Below are 17,801 nucleotides of genomic sequence, written 5' to 3' on the forward strand. Positions count from 1 at the left end.
AAATAATTCCAGATATTTGTTGTTCAAGAGATGTTTAGGAGGAGGAATTCAATTATTCTATACAAGGCACCTGTCTAATGAACACTGCAGCAAGTGTTAAGTTTTGTTAAATATTTTAATGGTTTAAATATATTTGATTTTGGGAATTTGCTTATATATGCTAAAACTAGGACTGTTTGACAGATAATAAAAATTTTCAATAAAATATTTAAGAGTTATGGTAACAGACATATGCTACTATGTGTGTATATTTCAGAGTTTATAGAAACATTACTAATGAGAAGTTGCCAAGTCTTTGTGTAAAGGAGCAGAATAAAGAGTTAAGACTGTAAAGTACAGTTTCTGTTAAAACTATAGGGCTTCCTTATTTTATGTTTTTTTTAATTTTTGGGGGGTCCGGTCGTGGGGACTGAAGTATGGGCCTGGGCATTCTCCCTCAGCTTTTCAGATCAAGGTTGGTGCTCTACCACTTGAGCCACAGCGCCAATTCCGGCTGTTTACTTTTTGTTTATGTGGTGGTGAGGAATCGAACCCAGGGCCTCATGCATGCAAGGCAAGTGCTCTACCACTGAGCTACCTTCCCAGCCTCTGGCTTCCTTATTTTATATGTTAGCGAGGAACAAATGATGATATAAGTCATATACAAATGATTAGATGTGCCATAAATAGTAATCTTAGTGGGTAACTTTAAAGATTACTCATAACCTAAAAACCTCTTGTTGAATATCATAATATTAGCCCATTTTAAATGTACAGGTATATGAGAAAATAGTAAAATCTAATAGGTAGTATCCTTCAAATACTGAAAAAACTGATAATAATTTTAGTTTTTATTTTAATCATTAATATTTTGTTATTGTGTTTCTTTATTTGTAGTAATATAATATAATAAAACCTTTTGTTATTCATCATCAGGAGGTACTTTGAGAAGGTTACTGGGATGGCCAAACCATTTTTTATAGTTGCATGTGAATTTACAAAAAGCAAAATTAAGAACAAAATATTTATTCAAAAATGATTAAATAGACGCTGAATCAGGAGTGTTGATAAATATCCACACCAAAAATCTTAGCCCTAGGCTGAAGCAGTGGTATTACAGAGTTGAGACCACAAAAGTGAGAGACTGTGTTGTGTTTTGTTTTATATTTTTATTTTTCTGGTCATGGGGCTTGAACTCTGGGCCCTAGGTGCTCTCCCTCAGCTCCAGGCTAGCGGTACCACTTGAGACACACACACTTCCATCTTTTTCTGCTTATGTCATGCTGAGGATTCAAACCCAGGGCCTCATGCATGCAAGGCAAACACTCTACCAATGAACCACCTTCCCAGCACCTGAGAGACTGTGTTTTAAAAAATCACCTAAACAATATTTGCTTTCTTCTTTGGGTTATATAATGAAATATATTAATATCTTTTTATGTCTTTGTGAATTGTCATACTTCTAAATTTATACTAACTTCAGCCACTTTATCCTTTTCAAAGTGATGAAATATTTCTGAGAGTTTGCTTTTGTGAGGATTGTTTTTGCATTTATAATTTCTTCTGAATCATTTTTATTTTTATCAAAATAACTTTATATTTCATGTTGATGGGTTATCATACATCAAATACCTCCAAATGTACATGTAGAGTCTAAAGATAGCAGTATGAATATTCTCATACTGCTCTTGTTTATCTGTTATGTACTTTCAGTATTGTGATATTTCTCTTTCTCTGTCACTCTCTTATTTCCTCTCTTTTTCTTTCATGCTCCATGTCTGGTACTTAGAATTTCTGCTGGTCTACTATTATCCTTCAGGATCCACTGGTTTTCTGGGAACATGATAGGGACCATCAGTTACCCTTGCATTCTTTAAGAGTTATAACAGTGATGTGATGTTATTCTTTCCTATTCTAAATGGCAAAACAACAGATCTAGGAATTCCTTTTCACTTTTACTACTATTACAAATTTTATCTCATAGGAATCATTGAGACGATAGGATACTTTTAACGTCTGACCTAAAAGTTCTTTTTCTTTTACAAATAAACTTTATCTTCTATTATCAGTGTATACATATAATGAAAACAAGGCTAACCTATGGAATGTGAAGATATTCAGGGATGAAAAACAAGGTTAATGGGGGAAGTGAGTACAAAAGATGCCTATCATACAACAAAGATCCTCAGAGCAGTTTATCATGTACACTTTGTGAGAATGGCATTACGCTGGGAAATATAGATAAATCACTGAACAACTGATATATATATATGCACATATATTTATATATGTATATTTATTTGTATATGAATATATGTGTATATATGCCCTTATATATGTAGACATGCATGTTAATATACACAAAAATACACACATACATATACCCATGTATACATGCACACCTAGAGAAAGACACATAGCTACAGACAACACAAGTTTCACTAGTTGTTGAATATGCCTTAGACAGAATGCTTGGAACCAAATATATTGAAGAAGTATTTATGTCTAGAAGTTCTTTTACCACTCCTCTTATCCCTTAAAATGGTTTTGACAGATTTGATTTGCAAAATGCAGTACAAGTGATAGCAAGTCACTAGGAAATCTCACTAAGTAAACCTCATATGGCATCTCCCTGCTCCCCAGGGAATGCTTGTTCTTGTAGACACTCTCAACAACCAAAGTAGTAGGAAAATACCCTGATACAGAATAAAGATATAAGGCTTTAAATGGCATTCTTCCTTGAGCTCTTTTCCAACATCTAGCATCAATTTCTAAGCAGAAGAGTAAATCCTGAGAAGGTGGGAGCTCAGCTCAACATTTCACCAACCCATTTGAAAAGTCCTATGTGAGGAATACTTACTGAGGTCTTGCTGATTTCCCAGCTAAGAAAAAAAGAAAGTATTTTAATGCATTAAAATTTGAGAATAATTTGTAACCTGTCAATAAATGTGTAGAACACTCCTCACAAGTTGTAGTGTAAATTTCCAACATGTTGTCTTGTGCGTATTGCTATTGCATTCGTTTTCCTTTGTCCTTTGTGTCGCCATTTTGTTGTTCCTCTTTCCTTGCCAAATTAAGATAAATATGTATACAATACACAAGATACTGAAATCATATGCAGCAGGGAATAAACCACAGGGGGAAACACAAAAGAAAAAAGAAATCACATAGTACATTAAAAACAACTACCACAAAGGAAATCCTGTGTTTCAATGTCTAGGAGTTCATTTTGCTCAGCATCCACTTATATGGTCATATATACATAGCTCTTGAGCCATTCTGCTCATCTGCTAGGACCATCCTAGACATTTCCTACTTATTACACATGAGGGAAACCATGGAATATGTTTCTTTGTTTCTTGCTTATTTTACTTAGTAGGATTTTTTAAAGTCTTTCCATTTCCTTATGAATTAGAAGCATAAAATTGCACCGTGTGTGTGTGTGTGTGTGTGTGTGTGTGTGTGTGTGTGTGTGTGTGTGTAATATCGGTATCATGGATTTTATCAATTCATACATCTTCTGAGTGGCATATTGGTTTACAACATGATTTCATGTAAGTATCACTTAGGGTCATTCAAAAATGACAGATGTCACCTCCCCAGATATACTAAAATCATAATTTCTAAGTAAGATAGTATTTTATGTTGGTACAAGTGTTGAGATATCTGGATGAGTCTAATGTATATTTTGCACTGAATTAGGCAGGAAGATATCATATAGGATAAAAATGGTAGTGACAAAATATTCCCTTGAGAAAGATTTTGGAGACTGCCAGAAGTATGAAGAAATTCAGAGAATTTTGAAGAATTTAGAAATGCAAGTTCAAGTATGTCTCTTTAAATAAAAATTATGTAAGCGGATGGGGAAAAGAAGGGAAAGAGAAGAAATAACTAAGAGCAGATCAGTGTCCCAAGTTAGAGTATGAAAAGATATAATCTACAACTTCCAAGTTAAAAGAGAGAACAATGATACATCCCGCTTAATTTAGGAACATACAATATATTTACTTGGCTTTTCCCTACTTTAATGCTCCAAAAATAAATGAAGATTTATAAGAAAAATTATGTGATTTCCATTACTTCAACCTGAACACTAACTGTGATGAGCCCTCTTTTTCTCATATTGCACTTGGAAAACAGTCCCTAATTTGATGATGATGTGGCTGATTACAGTCAGAGTTTGGGGTTTCTACTTGTACAATTATCCCAGAATAGTTTAAAGCAGTTTTTCCCCCATGATATTCAACTACATTCTCTGAAGCAGTACTTTGAACACATCTTCACACCGGAGCACATAATTTGAAATTATACTTCAACATTTCCTTGGAACATTCTACTTTTTGCCTTTGTCTTCTTTGCACATTCCTTTTGAGATCATGGTTGCTCTATTTCCATTTTATCTTTACAAACTGCTAAAAACTTTGTTCAACTATCAGTTCTTGTTTGCACATGCCCAGTCTATTTATCAAGGTACTTTGTCCAAGTTAAGCAATAGGGTAGTACTCACTCTCTGAGGAGAAAAGTTGCACAGTATAACCCTATGCCCACATTCAAGGATGTAGAATTTAAAGCATTATGAGACAAACAGTGATATTGGAATTGAAAGGCTCCTTAGGGGCATTTTCTTGGAGCTCGTTAGTTTTCCCAAGAGAAATATAAATATCTACAAAATATGGAGCTAATTAGTAAGTATCTGAATTAACACTAGATCCTAGATGTTGTGTTAGTACAAGTCAAAATTGTATCATTGCTACATCAGAATCCTTCCCCACTTGCCAATATGTATGAAAAAATAAAAGAAAGGCATTAACACAAAATGACTATTATTTTTAGGCATTTAATCCTAGTGGTGAGTGTGATGTCTGAAATCTTCCATTCAATAAAAACTTGAAGGTTATAAGATCACTTCCTACATATAAGAATTTGTGGCAGGTTGATTGACAGGGTTATAACAGCATGGAGATATTCCTAACAAAAATTAGATTTAAATAGAGTATATGGCAGTTATGATTTGTCAATGGCTATTGAGGCATTTTTTATTCTAAAGAAGAATCAATTCGAGGAATCTTCAGTCACATCAGTAAAGCTGTGTGTTACCCTAATACTTGGTGTTATTGTCCTACATTTATAATGATTAGGCTGATAAGATATCCAAACATATCTAAAGACATTTCAATAAAATCCCAAACTGGTGTGGATACATGGGTCACTCCTTGGAACTGTAGCACAAATTAAGCTCGCCTGTAAAGTCTTCAAAAATATTCTCAGAATACCTCTAAGTAGTTAATGAGAGTTATATCTGTATAATTCTTCTAAGGTCAGGATAAAAGCATTTGTTCCCTGCATTTAAAATCAACAGGATCTGTTGAATTCATGGATCCAGAATTTCATGTCATCACATTCATATCTCCAAATTTTATCAATATGACTTTCACCAAAACACTGTTCTTTTTGAACTTGTCTATGTCCTTTACTTTTCAAATCCAAATAGCATATTTCCTTCAATACATTCCTGCAAATTCTTTTCTTCCTTTACTTCTGAAATCTGTGTTTATTACTTTTTTGGTTCCTTATTTATCTCTTTCTTCTAATCTTGTCCACACTGTTACTCACATTGCTCACACATGTGTCAGAGTTTTCCTTTTCCTCTTCCCTTTAATATTACCCCTGATTTTATTATTTTTTCATATTCCTGGTCGTGGATATTTTGATGATATCTAAAGAGACGTATCTTTGCATCTGTTTAACATAAACTTTAGAATTTTCTGAGAATTTTTCCTTTAAATCCATCATTTCCACTTGTAGTCCTTATCACCAAGAATATAACTAACACAAATGCTAGCCAGAAATGTGGATGCACTTTAGAATTCTTCTTACCCTTCTACTCCCTGCCATTAGATAAGATGAATGATCAAGATTTTCTGTTTCTCTCACTAATACAATTTCTATATGCTCCCTTTTATGCGCCTGACACCAGCCTGTTTCAAATACTCATCATTGATCCCCTAGTCCTAAAACAAGTGATTACAAAGTATGATTTTTCCACATAGTCTTTTCATATTTGTCCTCTCAATCACCAAGTTATTCTCCTTGTAAGCACACAGAGTGAAGAGCTCAGATACAAACTCCAGTATCAATATTTACTCATTATATTGACTGTTGGCCTTACATTTCTCATCTGTAAATGGAGGTAATCTACCAGAAATATTGAAGAATATATTTGTTGACTTCTGGAGCAAGAAAAAAAATAAGTGAAGAGTCCTTACATTTTCCACCTTAGCTTACAAATAAAGAGTCAAATTCAATTTGTTGGTATAAATTCACAAATAGTTTCATGCAGAAATAAAAATAAATTTTAACTACTGGTTCTAGGCCCTGTGTCCTTTTATGGTAACTACAGATATGTAAGTGGTATTATGTAGTTTGCGTCATGTGTTTACAGCTGTACTGAAGAACATACTCAATATATCTTTGGAAACATTGGTTTGAATACTATCTATATGAGAATGTTATTTGAACTAATCACACTTAGTTGAAAACTATAGCTTAGTCCATCAAAATGTGGAAATAAACGATTTTATTTATTAGAAAAAAATACCACCAAGAAAAGTGAGTACACATTAGAGAAACTGCAGGAATAACGTTAGTGTTTTTTACTGTCTGTACCTGTTTATGTGATTTTATTTATTGATATTGAAACTCTCCTCTTGTTATTCTTATTGTATGTAATCCAACACTGTTTATAACTATGTATTCAATGTGGGAACTCTACCTTCAAAGATGTCTAATTTTTTTTTCCTTTTCAATCACAACATTGTCATTATCAGGCTCCACTGTGGTCATCATCATCATCTTCATCAAAATTATTATTAGCATCATAGTGCTAATCATTGGAAGTCTGAGACGTGTCTATGACTTTGCTATTATTTTTCTTTTAATTAATAATTATTAATGTTACCACTGTGCATACATCCATATTAAAATTTTGAACAAATAAAGAAACAAAAAAACTAAACCATATCAGGTAGCTTGACTATGTGCTCATAACAAATTATGGAATAGATTTTCGAAACATTGCAAATTCCTAACCAGTATAAATTAACTTCCTCTTTCCCCCGCACTACACAAAAATATTTAAGAGTTTGGACAGAACTTTTTCACGTAATATACTGTAAATATCATTACAATATCAGGTGTATATCTAAAATTCCCTTGAAGGTAATAAACTCTACTTTCTATTGAAATATTAATTATTTTATGCTAGGAAACTTTTCGAAAAATAGACTGTTTATCTTTGAAATGAAAAACGTCAAAAACAGTAGAAAAAAATTTAGAGGGAGTCTGTCCTCATATATATATATATATATATATATATATACATATATATATGCATATATATATTTAAATGTTATGTTTCCAGTGACATACATTTTTAGAGATTATTTGTCATCAGAAATATATACATATATCTAAATTTACTTGTAGAGAGATATACACTATAGTGAAACAAAAATCTTAAAACATAATTAAAATTAAATAATACATCACTCCTGAAATGACTCACTCTTATAATTCAACCTATTCTGTGCAATGAGATATTCAAATTATGTTTGAAACTAGCCAAGACAGAAAAGTACTTGTTAGATTCTTAAAAACATAAATTAGCTCTGGGCCTCAAATTGTAGAGTACTGTCCTTGAGCAGAAAAAGTCTTAGGGACAACGCCTATGTCTTGCAAACAAAAACAACAACACCAACACCAACAAAATGTATCACATTAATTTCACAAAAGCATCTTTTAACTGCTGTGAGACAAAATTATACTACCTCGTCCAGGGAAGGTATCTCTATGTAATTCCACTCTCTAATCTCCTGTTTTAGTCTGAGCGCTAGAATTCCAAGCTTGTATCACATTGTTCTGCCATTGTTTGTTGGTTTATTTAATCTAGAAACAGACTAGCAATTCTAAACTTCTCTTATGATCTTATCCACTAGACTGACTGCTCATATTGTTTATGTACTATTTTCAAAGATGTTCTTACATTTGACACAGGATATGAACATTTTCAGATGTACCTGCAGGAGTCTCTGATTCCTTCCTCCATGGATCTGATCCCATTAATAATGATTACTTGACTCTTACTATCTCTGGTCCCTACCTATGTAATATTATCAACTTTTTTGAAGGTATTGCATTTGAGGGCTTTCTAATATTAAAAATTATCACTTAATTCTAGTCTTACTCAGGACTTATTTTCTATTGTTTTCTAACTTTTCTACATATTGTGAGAATTGTTTCATTTTGTATTTGTGTGTGCACATATAAGTGACTATGTGTGTCTGTGTATGTTTGTATGTATGTATGCAATAGTCTCAAGCTCTTATTCAGCAATCTTGATCATGACTGATATGCCAGCATTTGGCTGGTTAATTATAGATAGTGTCTCAAACACTGTTCTGCCCAGGCTGGATGCAATCTGAACTTCCCAGACTCCTTTACATAATTAGGTTTTATTTTTCCAGGAGTAGCAACTTTTAAACTACAAACATTTTTGTGAGTGTAAAGTGTAAGCTGTAGCCCAGATTTTTAACTCAAGAATTCATATAAAGATAGATGAACATACACATTACATATCCTGAGTGTACAATGCTAAAAATGTGATCATAAGCCAAGTGCTGGTGAGATCTGAGGACAGGGGTTCAAAGCCATCCCGGGTAGGAAAGTCCTGGAGAGACTTTTTTTCCCAATAAATACCATAAAACTGGAAGTGGCACTGTGGCTCAAGTGGTAGAGCACTAGCTTTGAGCTGAATAGCAGAGGGACAGGGCCCAGTCCCAGAGTTCAAGTCCCATGACCAACAACAGCAAAAAATATATATGAGAAAAAGAAAGAAAAATGAATGTTATCTTAGCCACCACGTTCATTGCTAGTATGATCCCTGTTCTCTCAAGATGGACTCTTTTTTCCAGTTAAGTCCATGATCATATATCTGACTTGCATTGGAAACAGAATCATTCTTCCATTCTACTTTTTACAAATTTTCAGGATTAGCAAGCATGACTTACAAAGGGAGTGGCCTCATGCTTCATTTTCCAGTTAGGAGTAATGCTTTCCCTATATCACTCCCATAACTCTACATGCTAGACTTGGCTTTACTGTTGCAATGTTGTCATATTTGTAGTGTTCTATATTGTATTGAATTCTTATAGTTAAACACAGAAATTCTCTTTCTCCTATTATTGCTATTGTTTCTCTTACTGTTAACTCATGTACACTTGAGAAATTACTGCACAGCACATACACTCACAAATAAAGATCTGAGACCCTTCTTCCCATTTAAAATTCACCGTAATTTACAGAACAATTAAGAAGTTTGAATAAAATGTACTCAGGCATAATGTATTTATTAGCCATTTAAATTTCACATTTTCTATTTACTAAGTTGTCTCTGAAACACGTGTTACCTCATGGCCAAAAGTATCCTTGTGCTATTTCAATGAAGCCAGAGAATATTCATTTTATCTAGAGCAACACCACCATAGATTGTTACTGGAAGTAAGTGGTAGTAACTGTTACTGGATGTGGAAACTGATACCAGGAGAGGAATTGAACATAGAGGAATGACAAAGTTCAAGTTAACTTTTGCTTTCCTTTTTACTGTACAAGAAAAGAATCCAAGGCTTGAAGGAAACTCTGTTCCTGACTTTTTTGAATGTGTTCTTTACTCACATAATACTCGTTTGTAAACTTCTGGTTAAGAGTATTAAAAAAGGAAGCACTATGCCCTTTGAAGGCCAGCATAGAAATAACATTGTTTTAAAAGTGTTATACTGAGGGCTGGGAAGGTGGCTCAGTGGTAGACAGCTTGCCTTGCATGCATGAGGCCCTGGGTTCGATTCCTCAGCACCACATGAGCAAAAAGAAAAGAAGCCAGAAGTGGCGCTGTGGCTCAAGTGGTAGAGCGCTAGCCTTGAGCTGAAGAGTTGAGGGACAGCACCTAGGCCCAGAATTCAGGCCCCATGACTGGACCTCCCCTCAAAAAAAAGTGTTATATTGCAAAGAAACCAAGATATGGATGTTTAAAGTGTCTTATGTATGGATGTTTCACTTCTTAGATGATTCTCTTGTTGCAAGAGTCAGTTATCAATTCCTTTAGTCTGGTACTGAGTTTTCAATAGCAAGAAGGATTTCAAAAAAGCAGGATCCAGTGAGTATGATCAGCAAAAGGAGCCTCTCCTCAGACCAGTACTACTTCAAAGAAGGTCCCAAAGAAATACTTGGGGTTTGTTTAGTTTGTGCTGGTTCTGGGGCTTGAACTCAGAGGGTGGACCCTGTCTCTCTATAGTTATCTTTCCTGCCCACCTGCCTCCAAAGCTAGTACTCTACTGCTTGAGCCAGAACTCTACTTCTAGCTTTTACGGTGTTTAATTACAGTTAAGAGTTTGAAATACTCTGCCTCCTGGGCTGGCTTTGAACTAAGACAGTAAGAAAGCTAAGTGACATCAACTGTATGGACTTCTCTTTCGAACTAAGAAATATTAGATGAAGATTATTATTAAGCTAATATTTCACAATTTTAAAAGAAGAGAATATGTTCAGCAAAGAAGACATAACTTAAGTAACTCAGCAAAAGTAGGTGCACTGAATCATTTTGGAATTATTATCTCTGCTTGGGAAGATTACTATTTACTTCATCATTCCTTTTGGGGAACCTTAAAGTCATATTTGCACTTCTTTGTTAGTTGTGGGGCTTGAACTCTGATTCTGGGCACTGTCCCTTGGATCTTCAACTCAAGTTGAGTGCTCTACCACGTTAGCTACAGCTTCACTTCTGGGTTTCTGGTGTTTTAATGAAGATAAGGATTTCATGGACCTTCCTGACTAGGCTGGTTTTAACCACAATCCTCTGGTCTCAACCTCCTGAATAGCTAGGATTACAGGCATGAACCACCAGCACCCGGCTCATATTTGTGTTTAGTGCAGTTAATGACACTAGACAAAAGACAAAATTCAAAGAATGGAAATCTGACCAAATTATGTGACATTGCAGCCTTTCAGATTAATTGAGGTAGCAATAAATATGTCCCACTTTTCCATGTTGTTACATTAATGACTCATGAGCTATGGGACCCTTACATTAGCATCCTCTTCCATCTGTATAGGTGTACTCAGTATCAGGAAATGTTCATAGAGAAATACGGAAAGAGGTTTTTAGACAGCAAAGGATATCAGGTATGAAAGAACAGCATAGAAGGAGATACATTTATCACACAGAGATTAAGAATTAGCCTAAGAGATTTAGAATGCTAAAGGCAATGAGGAATAAGCCTAGTTGCTAACTAGTTCTTCAATAACCAAAAATGGTTCCCTAGAACGGTTTCTGTTATACCATAGTTACTATCATTTATTCCTTCCATCTGGAGTTATTCCTTCTCTTCTGTCACAACTATTAATTAGCCTCTGCCTTTTTGGTGCCATGACTGGCCAAACAGGTTTCCAAATCTCACTTAGACTACCCTTCTCATTTTGATTAGCAGTGGTCACTCAAAACCCTGGAATCTTTGAATTTCCAGAGTTAATCTTCACCTGACATCTAAGCACATTCTTGGCATTAATTGACATAACCTTATGAAGAAAATTTTTTTCAACACAGTATCCTAATATAGGTAAAGTACATGAATTAGGGACTATTGTCAGGTATCATTATGGAAGGAGTAATTATATGTTCCAAGTATGGGTTATTTATTTTGCAATTACTAGGTAAATATTTGTTGTTGTTGTTGTTTTGTCAGTCCTGGGGCTTAAACTCAGGGATAGGGAATTATTCCTCAGATTTTTTTTTCTCAAGGCTAACCCTTTACCACTTGATGCACAGCACCATTTCCAGTGTTTCTTTTTCTGTTTATGTGGTACTGAGGAATTGAACCCAGGGTTTCAGGCATGCTAAGCAATCACCATACCATGAAGCCACAATCCCAGAGCTCTAAATGACTTTCTTAAGATGGCATTACATTTTCATTCTGTAACTATGTATCATAATTTTGGCAAGAAATTTTTGCTAGAAAAGGACATTGAACACAATACTGTGTCAAGTAAGGCTAGATCGACAATGAATAACCATCATGGTCTAGCCAGGCACAGAGGGGCTTACCTCATGGAGCTCATACAACAGACTGAGTGAAACAGCTCCTGACAAACAGCCCACCTCCAGAATGAGAGGACCACCTTGGTTCCAGCCACATGGGGACACTGAGCCACCTACTCCAGCACCTATTCAATCAGTTCCTGAGAGAGAGAAAGAAAAAGAAGTTCAGAAATACACTTAAGGCAGGTGCCAGTGGTTCAGGCCTCTAACCCTAAGTACACAAGAGGCTGAGATATGAGGATCATGGTTCAGAGCCAACTCGGGCAGGAACGACTGTGAGACTCTTATCTCCAAAGAACCACAAGAAAATTGGAAGTGGCCTTGTGACTCAAGAGGTAGAGTGCTAGCCTTGAGCTGAGGAGCTCGGGGACAGCGCCCAGGCCCTGAGTTCAAGCCCCACAAATGAAAAGAACTGGACTTCCTACCACAAGAAGTGTGGTGAATAGCACCCATTGTCCTAGGGAGCCTGCCTCTGCAAGTCAGGCTGAGCTTCCTGTCAGGTGGGAGTCATGGAGGTCACCCAGCTTCTCTGTGCCTCAGTTTCCACATGTGCAAAACTGAACAAAGTGAAGGATCCACTTCCTCATAGGGATAGGGTCATAATGAAAGAGACCCGTGTTTTGTTCATAATCCCAATGACTGTCTCACCATTAACACACACCATTTGAGCTCTTTCCTGGTATCTTTCTGTCATAAGCTCACAGAACTGATGAGAACCGTATCTGAGGGCTGCTCCCTCTGTGCCTGGCCGTGCTCCAGCAAACTCTCTGTATTAATCTCTTGTTTCCTCACAACTGTCCCATGAGGAGACTGAAGTCCAGTGGTGGGGGCCCAACCCAGAGCTTAACCTGTGGTTAAGAATCGGCTGCCATGGACTGAATTTGCGACAATCCATCTAAACCAATGACTGAGTGTAGCATCACATGCCTACCATCTCAACTACAGAGGAAAGTGCCTGGTGGCACACACATGTCACAGATCGGAGGACCGCAATCCAGCATATTAAGTCTCCATCTCAGAAATACCCAAGACAGAAAAGCTTGTCTTGCATGGTAGAAGACTTGATTGGCAAGCCTAAGGCCTTGAGGTCAATCCCTAACATACCTCAGAACCAGAGGCCCACTGTCCAAAACTCATGCCTATAAACCTACCTACTCAGGAGGCTGTGATCTGACTATCACAGCTCAAGATTCAAAATAGGATTGGCCTTGCCCATCAGACATAATAATGACAAGACCCGGAATCTGACCTATGTTGTTGTGCTCCAAACTAGCAGGGCTCATATCCTTACTAAGTGATGGCCATGCCAACACTGGGAAGCCACCCACTGGGGGCCACTCCCAGGTCTTCCCAAGCTCCCCACTGCCAACTACCAGACCCAAGAGTACACAGCTCCAGGTAAAAGTGATCCCTTGTTCTTGGACTTTAAATGTGCTGAGTCCCCTACAAGCGTCTCACCCCAGACTTCAGGTGTGAAACCCATGAACCCCCCCCCAAATATAGCAGGTAGAAGTTACCAAAGCATCCAGCCTCCTTGTTACAACCCACTCCTACACATGAATGCAAACGCACGCGCGCGCGTGCACACCCACACACACACACACACACACAAGTCCAGATCAGTGACAACACTCATCCATGCAGCACCTGTAATTTGCCAACTTATCATTCACCTGAGTACAGTCAGGCTGTACAAGGAGAAAGATGATCTCTCTGTCTCTCTCTGTGTCTATCTCTGTCTCTCTGTCTCTCTCTGTCTCTCTCTGTCTCTGTCTCTCTGTCTCTTTCTGTGTCTCTGTTAGTCTGTCTCTGTCTCTGACTCTGTCTCTGTCTCTCTCTCTCTCTCTCTCTCTCTCTCTCACACACACACACACACACACACATGGAGATTCAGAGCAGTGCCTCTCCTGAGTTTGTTGGAGACCAGATGGACTGGGAGCACCAGCAGAAGCTGGCAGATCTGGAAAATGTGATCAGCCTATGAGAACTGTTGACAGCTGGGGGGGGCGGGGAGGTAGACAGGCCGGGTGTAATGTGTGTGTGTCTGTGGGTGGTCCTCCCAGATATTCACCTTCTGTTCTTACCCCCAGCACCCTCACCGCCCTACTGGGTTTTTCTGGGACCCTCTTCATTTGAAAAGTGTGACCAAGCACAGAAGACAAGGGCTCACACAGCAAGGGGTTTCTATCATCTGCATCCAACACCCCCTCACCCCCACGAAAAGACACCAGAAGGCAGGTGTGGAGGTGCTGTTCCCCTCTGACTAAAGCCACCAGGTTCCCACCAGGGAGAGGAAGAGTACAGATGTGCAGCTGTATGGCTCCCACTGCTACAAGTCAGGGGCTCTGTGGCGCCCACTCCTCACCAAATCCTGCATCTCCCCTTTTCCTAGGACACTGGCCACTAGGGATGGTGGTGAGATCCTCGGGTCAACACCCACCTCCACCCTGGGATGCATTTGGGCCAGAATGTGGGACACCAGGGAGGTGCGGGTCTGGGTCAGGAGGGGGGAAAAGGGGAATATTGGGTCGCGGGGAGGGCCTGCATGGCAGCCACTCACATGTGCTGCAGGGAGAAGCTGTTGGCAGTTGCTCTGGCAAGCAGTGACGGCAGAGGCGTGGTGGGCACTCAGGCCCGGAGCAGAATACAGGGTGGCCAGGACCAGATTAGAGCTGCAAGCCAGCCGGTGGTGCACTATTGCACAATTGCCTGAGGACTACAAGAGACAACACAGGTCTGAGCAGGCAGCACAAGGTTTGAAATGCTGCACTGCGAGGAACGGTGGTAGAGGGCTGGGACACAGGCGGGCATGTGGTGGGGCTCAGCAAGGACTCTTCTCCTAGGCCTCAAGTCTCTTGCTCACCACTCAGTCACCTCTACCGTCCTCAAGTGCTGGTAGTGGTGTCAACCAACAGAGGGAATCCAGGTGCTATAAGGCAGAATGGAATGTGAGTGTGGCCACCATTCTTGTATCCCATTGGACAGAAAGAACCATGAAAGAATGGGGGTCTGGATCCTGTTTTCCAGGCAGAATGGATGGAGTCAAGATGACAGCAGTGCCTTTCCCAGGAAACTCTGTCCAATCCAGTTGGAGACAAGAGGGAGACCTGCATTAGCGGGATGGCTGCACAGATTGTTCTGTATGTGTCTGTTTGTTCCCACTCTTGGACCTTCAACTGAGGATCTAGGCACAGTCCGTGAGCTGCTTTTGCTCAAGGCTACCCCTCTACCACTGGAGCCACACAGCTCTATTTCTGGTTTTGTTGGCACAATTGGACAGGCGTCTCAACAACTTTCCTGCGTAGGGTGACTTTGACCATGATCCTCCCATAACAGCCTTGTAAGTATGAAGGAGGTCTGCTGAGAGCCACTGGTGCCTGCCTAATCATTGGTCTTGCTGATATTCTCGGACAGATCGGTGACTTCTCTATCCTCCGGTTTAAGTGGTAGGAGCTGGAGCCCACAGTTTGAATCCTGGTTCTGCCACCTCCAAATGGCAGGAGATCCTAAGAAACTGATTCCTATCCATATGATTACCAATGGAATGTGATGTATATCATGATTGAATGGGCAGTTTTTGAATGGTTCTAGGATAAAATTATACACAATTACATTATGGTACACTGATCAATTTTAATGAATACTTTATGAAGCATTTAAAAATTACATTCATTAAATGGAGACATAATGAAATACCTAAAAATTGGACGTCACATAGTATAAAGGTGGCATTTTTTCTGCCAGGAATAGGATGTGAACTCATTGTCTGGGTAACACTATTGGACTGTGTGGGAAGGGAAGCTTGCCTCCTTGAAGTCAAGAAATTCAAGTCTGTTCCTTAGGCCTGAAATTAATCCCCACCACTAGAAAGCATCCTATTTGTGTACATTTTAAATATGTGATTTATGTTTACACACATATGTTGACTTCATAGTGTATTCAGTGTAATTATTCATTTTATTTTTTATTCATGTATTGACTATTCATTTTATTGACTATTATGAAATATAGAACATTGATTACATAGGATATAGGTCTGCATAATAATTTCACTTCATACCTGACACCCAGGACTTTCACATAAAAGGAAAACGTGTCACCATTAGCTTCTTACTCCATGATTCATTTTTTAGAAGTGCTGGCATCTGAACTCACAGCCCCTGAGGCCCAGTTCATGAATGGGTGAGTGTCAGCATGCCATTCTGTGGAAAATTGAGCTGACAGGCAGTTCCCAGGACCTGAGATCGAGCCCCAGTGGTTGACAAAATAAGAATAGATTGACACGCAGATGGTAGTACACAAATAAATAAATATATTTATAGCGTACCAGAGATGTCTATCCAATATTCAGTTAGATAGACTACATTCCTACCAATTCTTGGGTATTTATTATGCCTTCATGTAATTAATGTTATTGTTTTCATCTTAACAAACTATTAAGTAAAACAATCAGGAAGCTGAAATTATTGCATTCCTGTAAGCAATAGTATTTTTTTAATATTCCATAAACATTAAATAAAATCAGTTTCCTGAAATCATGCTGTGTAATTTTGTAGGAGCATCATTCAAAATCAACTCATTCAACCATAATATTGATATCATTCCACTGTTATTTCCTATGCCATTGGTTGATGTCAGGAGAGGGATTCAAAATCAGGGCCTACATTGCCACGTGGGTCTATGACTTCCCAAATAGTCTGCCAACCTTTAGCAATGCAAGGTGAAGTACCTTTCCAACAGTGTCATTCAGACCCAGGAGGGTCATCGTGCAAAGGAAGAAAAGGTAAAAAAGCCATCTCACTGCATTTTTTCTATGAATTTTTTTCCCAAACAAGGCCTGGGGATCTAGGATCACAGAATCAGCTGTGGGTCCAGTGGCTGCACCCTAGCATTGGGTGATCAAAGCTGAGGCAGAGTTGCCATGACCTGAGTTCAAGCCCCTTGTTGAGCCAAAAAAAATATTAAAAGAAATTAGCTCCCTGGCTTGCAATTCATCCCGTTTTTCTGCCAGGCTTTGGATTTATACTCAGGGTCTGGGAAAATGTGCAGCTCTGTGGAAGAAGGGGAAGCTCACCGTACTTGAAGATAAGAAAGTCAGGATTGTACTCTAAGCCTAAATTCAAGCCTCAGCCCTGGAAAAGATACTATTTATATACATTGTAAAAACAGGATTTGTACCTATGGATGTTCAGTCCATACACATTTAGTGTGGTAGTTCCTTCTATTTTTTGTTTTCTTCATTTATTTACTGGTGATTTTACTATGATGGTACCCATTCCGTTTATTACATTGATGACATGCTATCACATGGCATCTAGATTTCTAGACATGTTTTCCAGCATGCCTGACACCCTGGACTCTCAGAGAAAAAAAAATTCACACTCAGCTTCTTACAACATTATCCAATTGTTAGTAGTGCTGGGATCTGAACTCAGGGCTTAGCAGGACAAATTGGCAAATAGTTCAAGGTGAACACACCAGCCTGTGGGCAACTAAGGAGTTAGGCCATTCCCAGGATCTGACATTGATCCCCAGGGTGGGCCATGGTAGTCATAAATTCATTATTTAAACATAGGATCTATATTTACATACATGTGTGGACAGCATCTTGCGTTTGGTGTACTTCTACTTATTTTCTGTCTTATTCATGGAAGTATTGTGTATTTTACTGAGCATG

General features: G+C 38.2%; 1 long non-coding RNA gene across 1 annotated transcript; it reads right to left on the reverse strand.

The window, feature by feature from the left end:
* Positions 1–2,314: 2,314 nt before the first annotated feature.
* Positions 2,315–16,729, reverse strand: LOC106000797. The gene is made up of 3 exons (XR_001175809.1): positions 16,185–16,729; positions 12,131–12,264; positions 2,315–2,861 (listed from the first exon to the last, which is right to left on the reverse strand). It is a non-coding gene; the product is annotated as an uncharacterized LOC106000797 (long non-coding RNA).
* Positions 16,730–17,801: the final 1,072 nt, after the last annotated feature.

Source organism: Dipodomys ordii, unplaced genomic scaffold (genome assembly GCF_000151885.1).
Source record: "Dipodomys ordii isolate 6190 unplaced genomic scaffold, Dord_2.0 Scaffold239, whole genome shotgun sequence".
Classification (NCBI taxonomy): Eukaryota; Metazoa; Chordata; class Mammalia; order Rodentia; family Heteromyidae; genus Dipodomys; species Dipodomys ordii.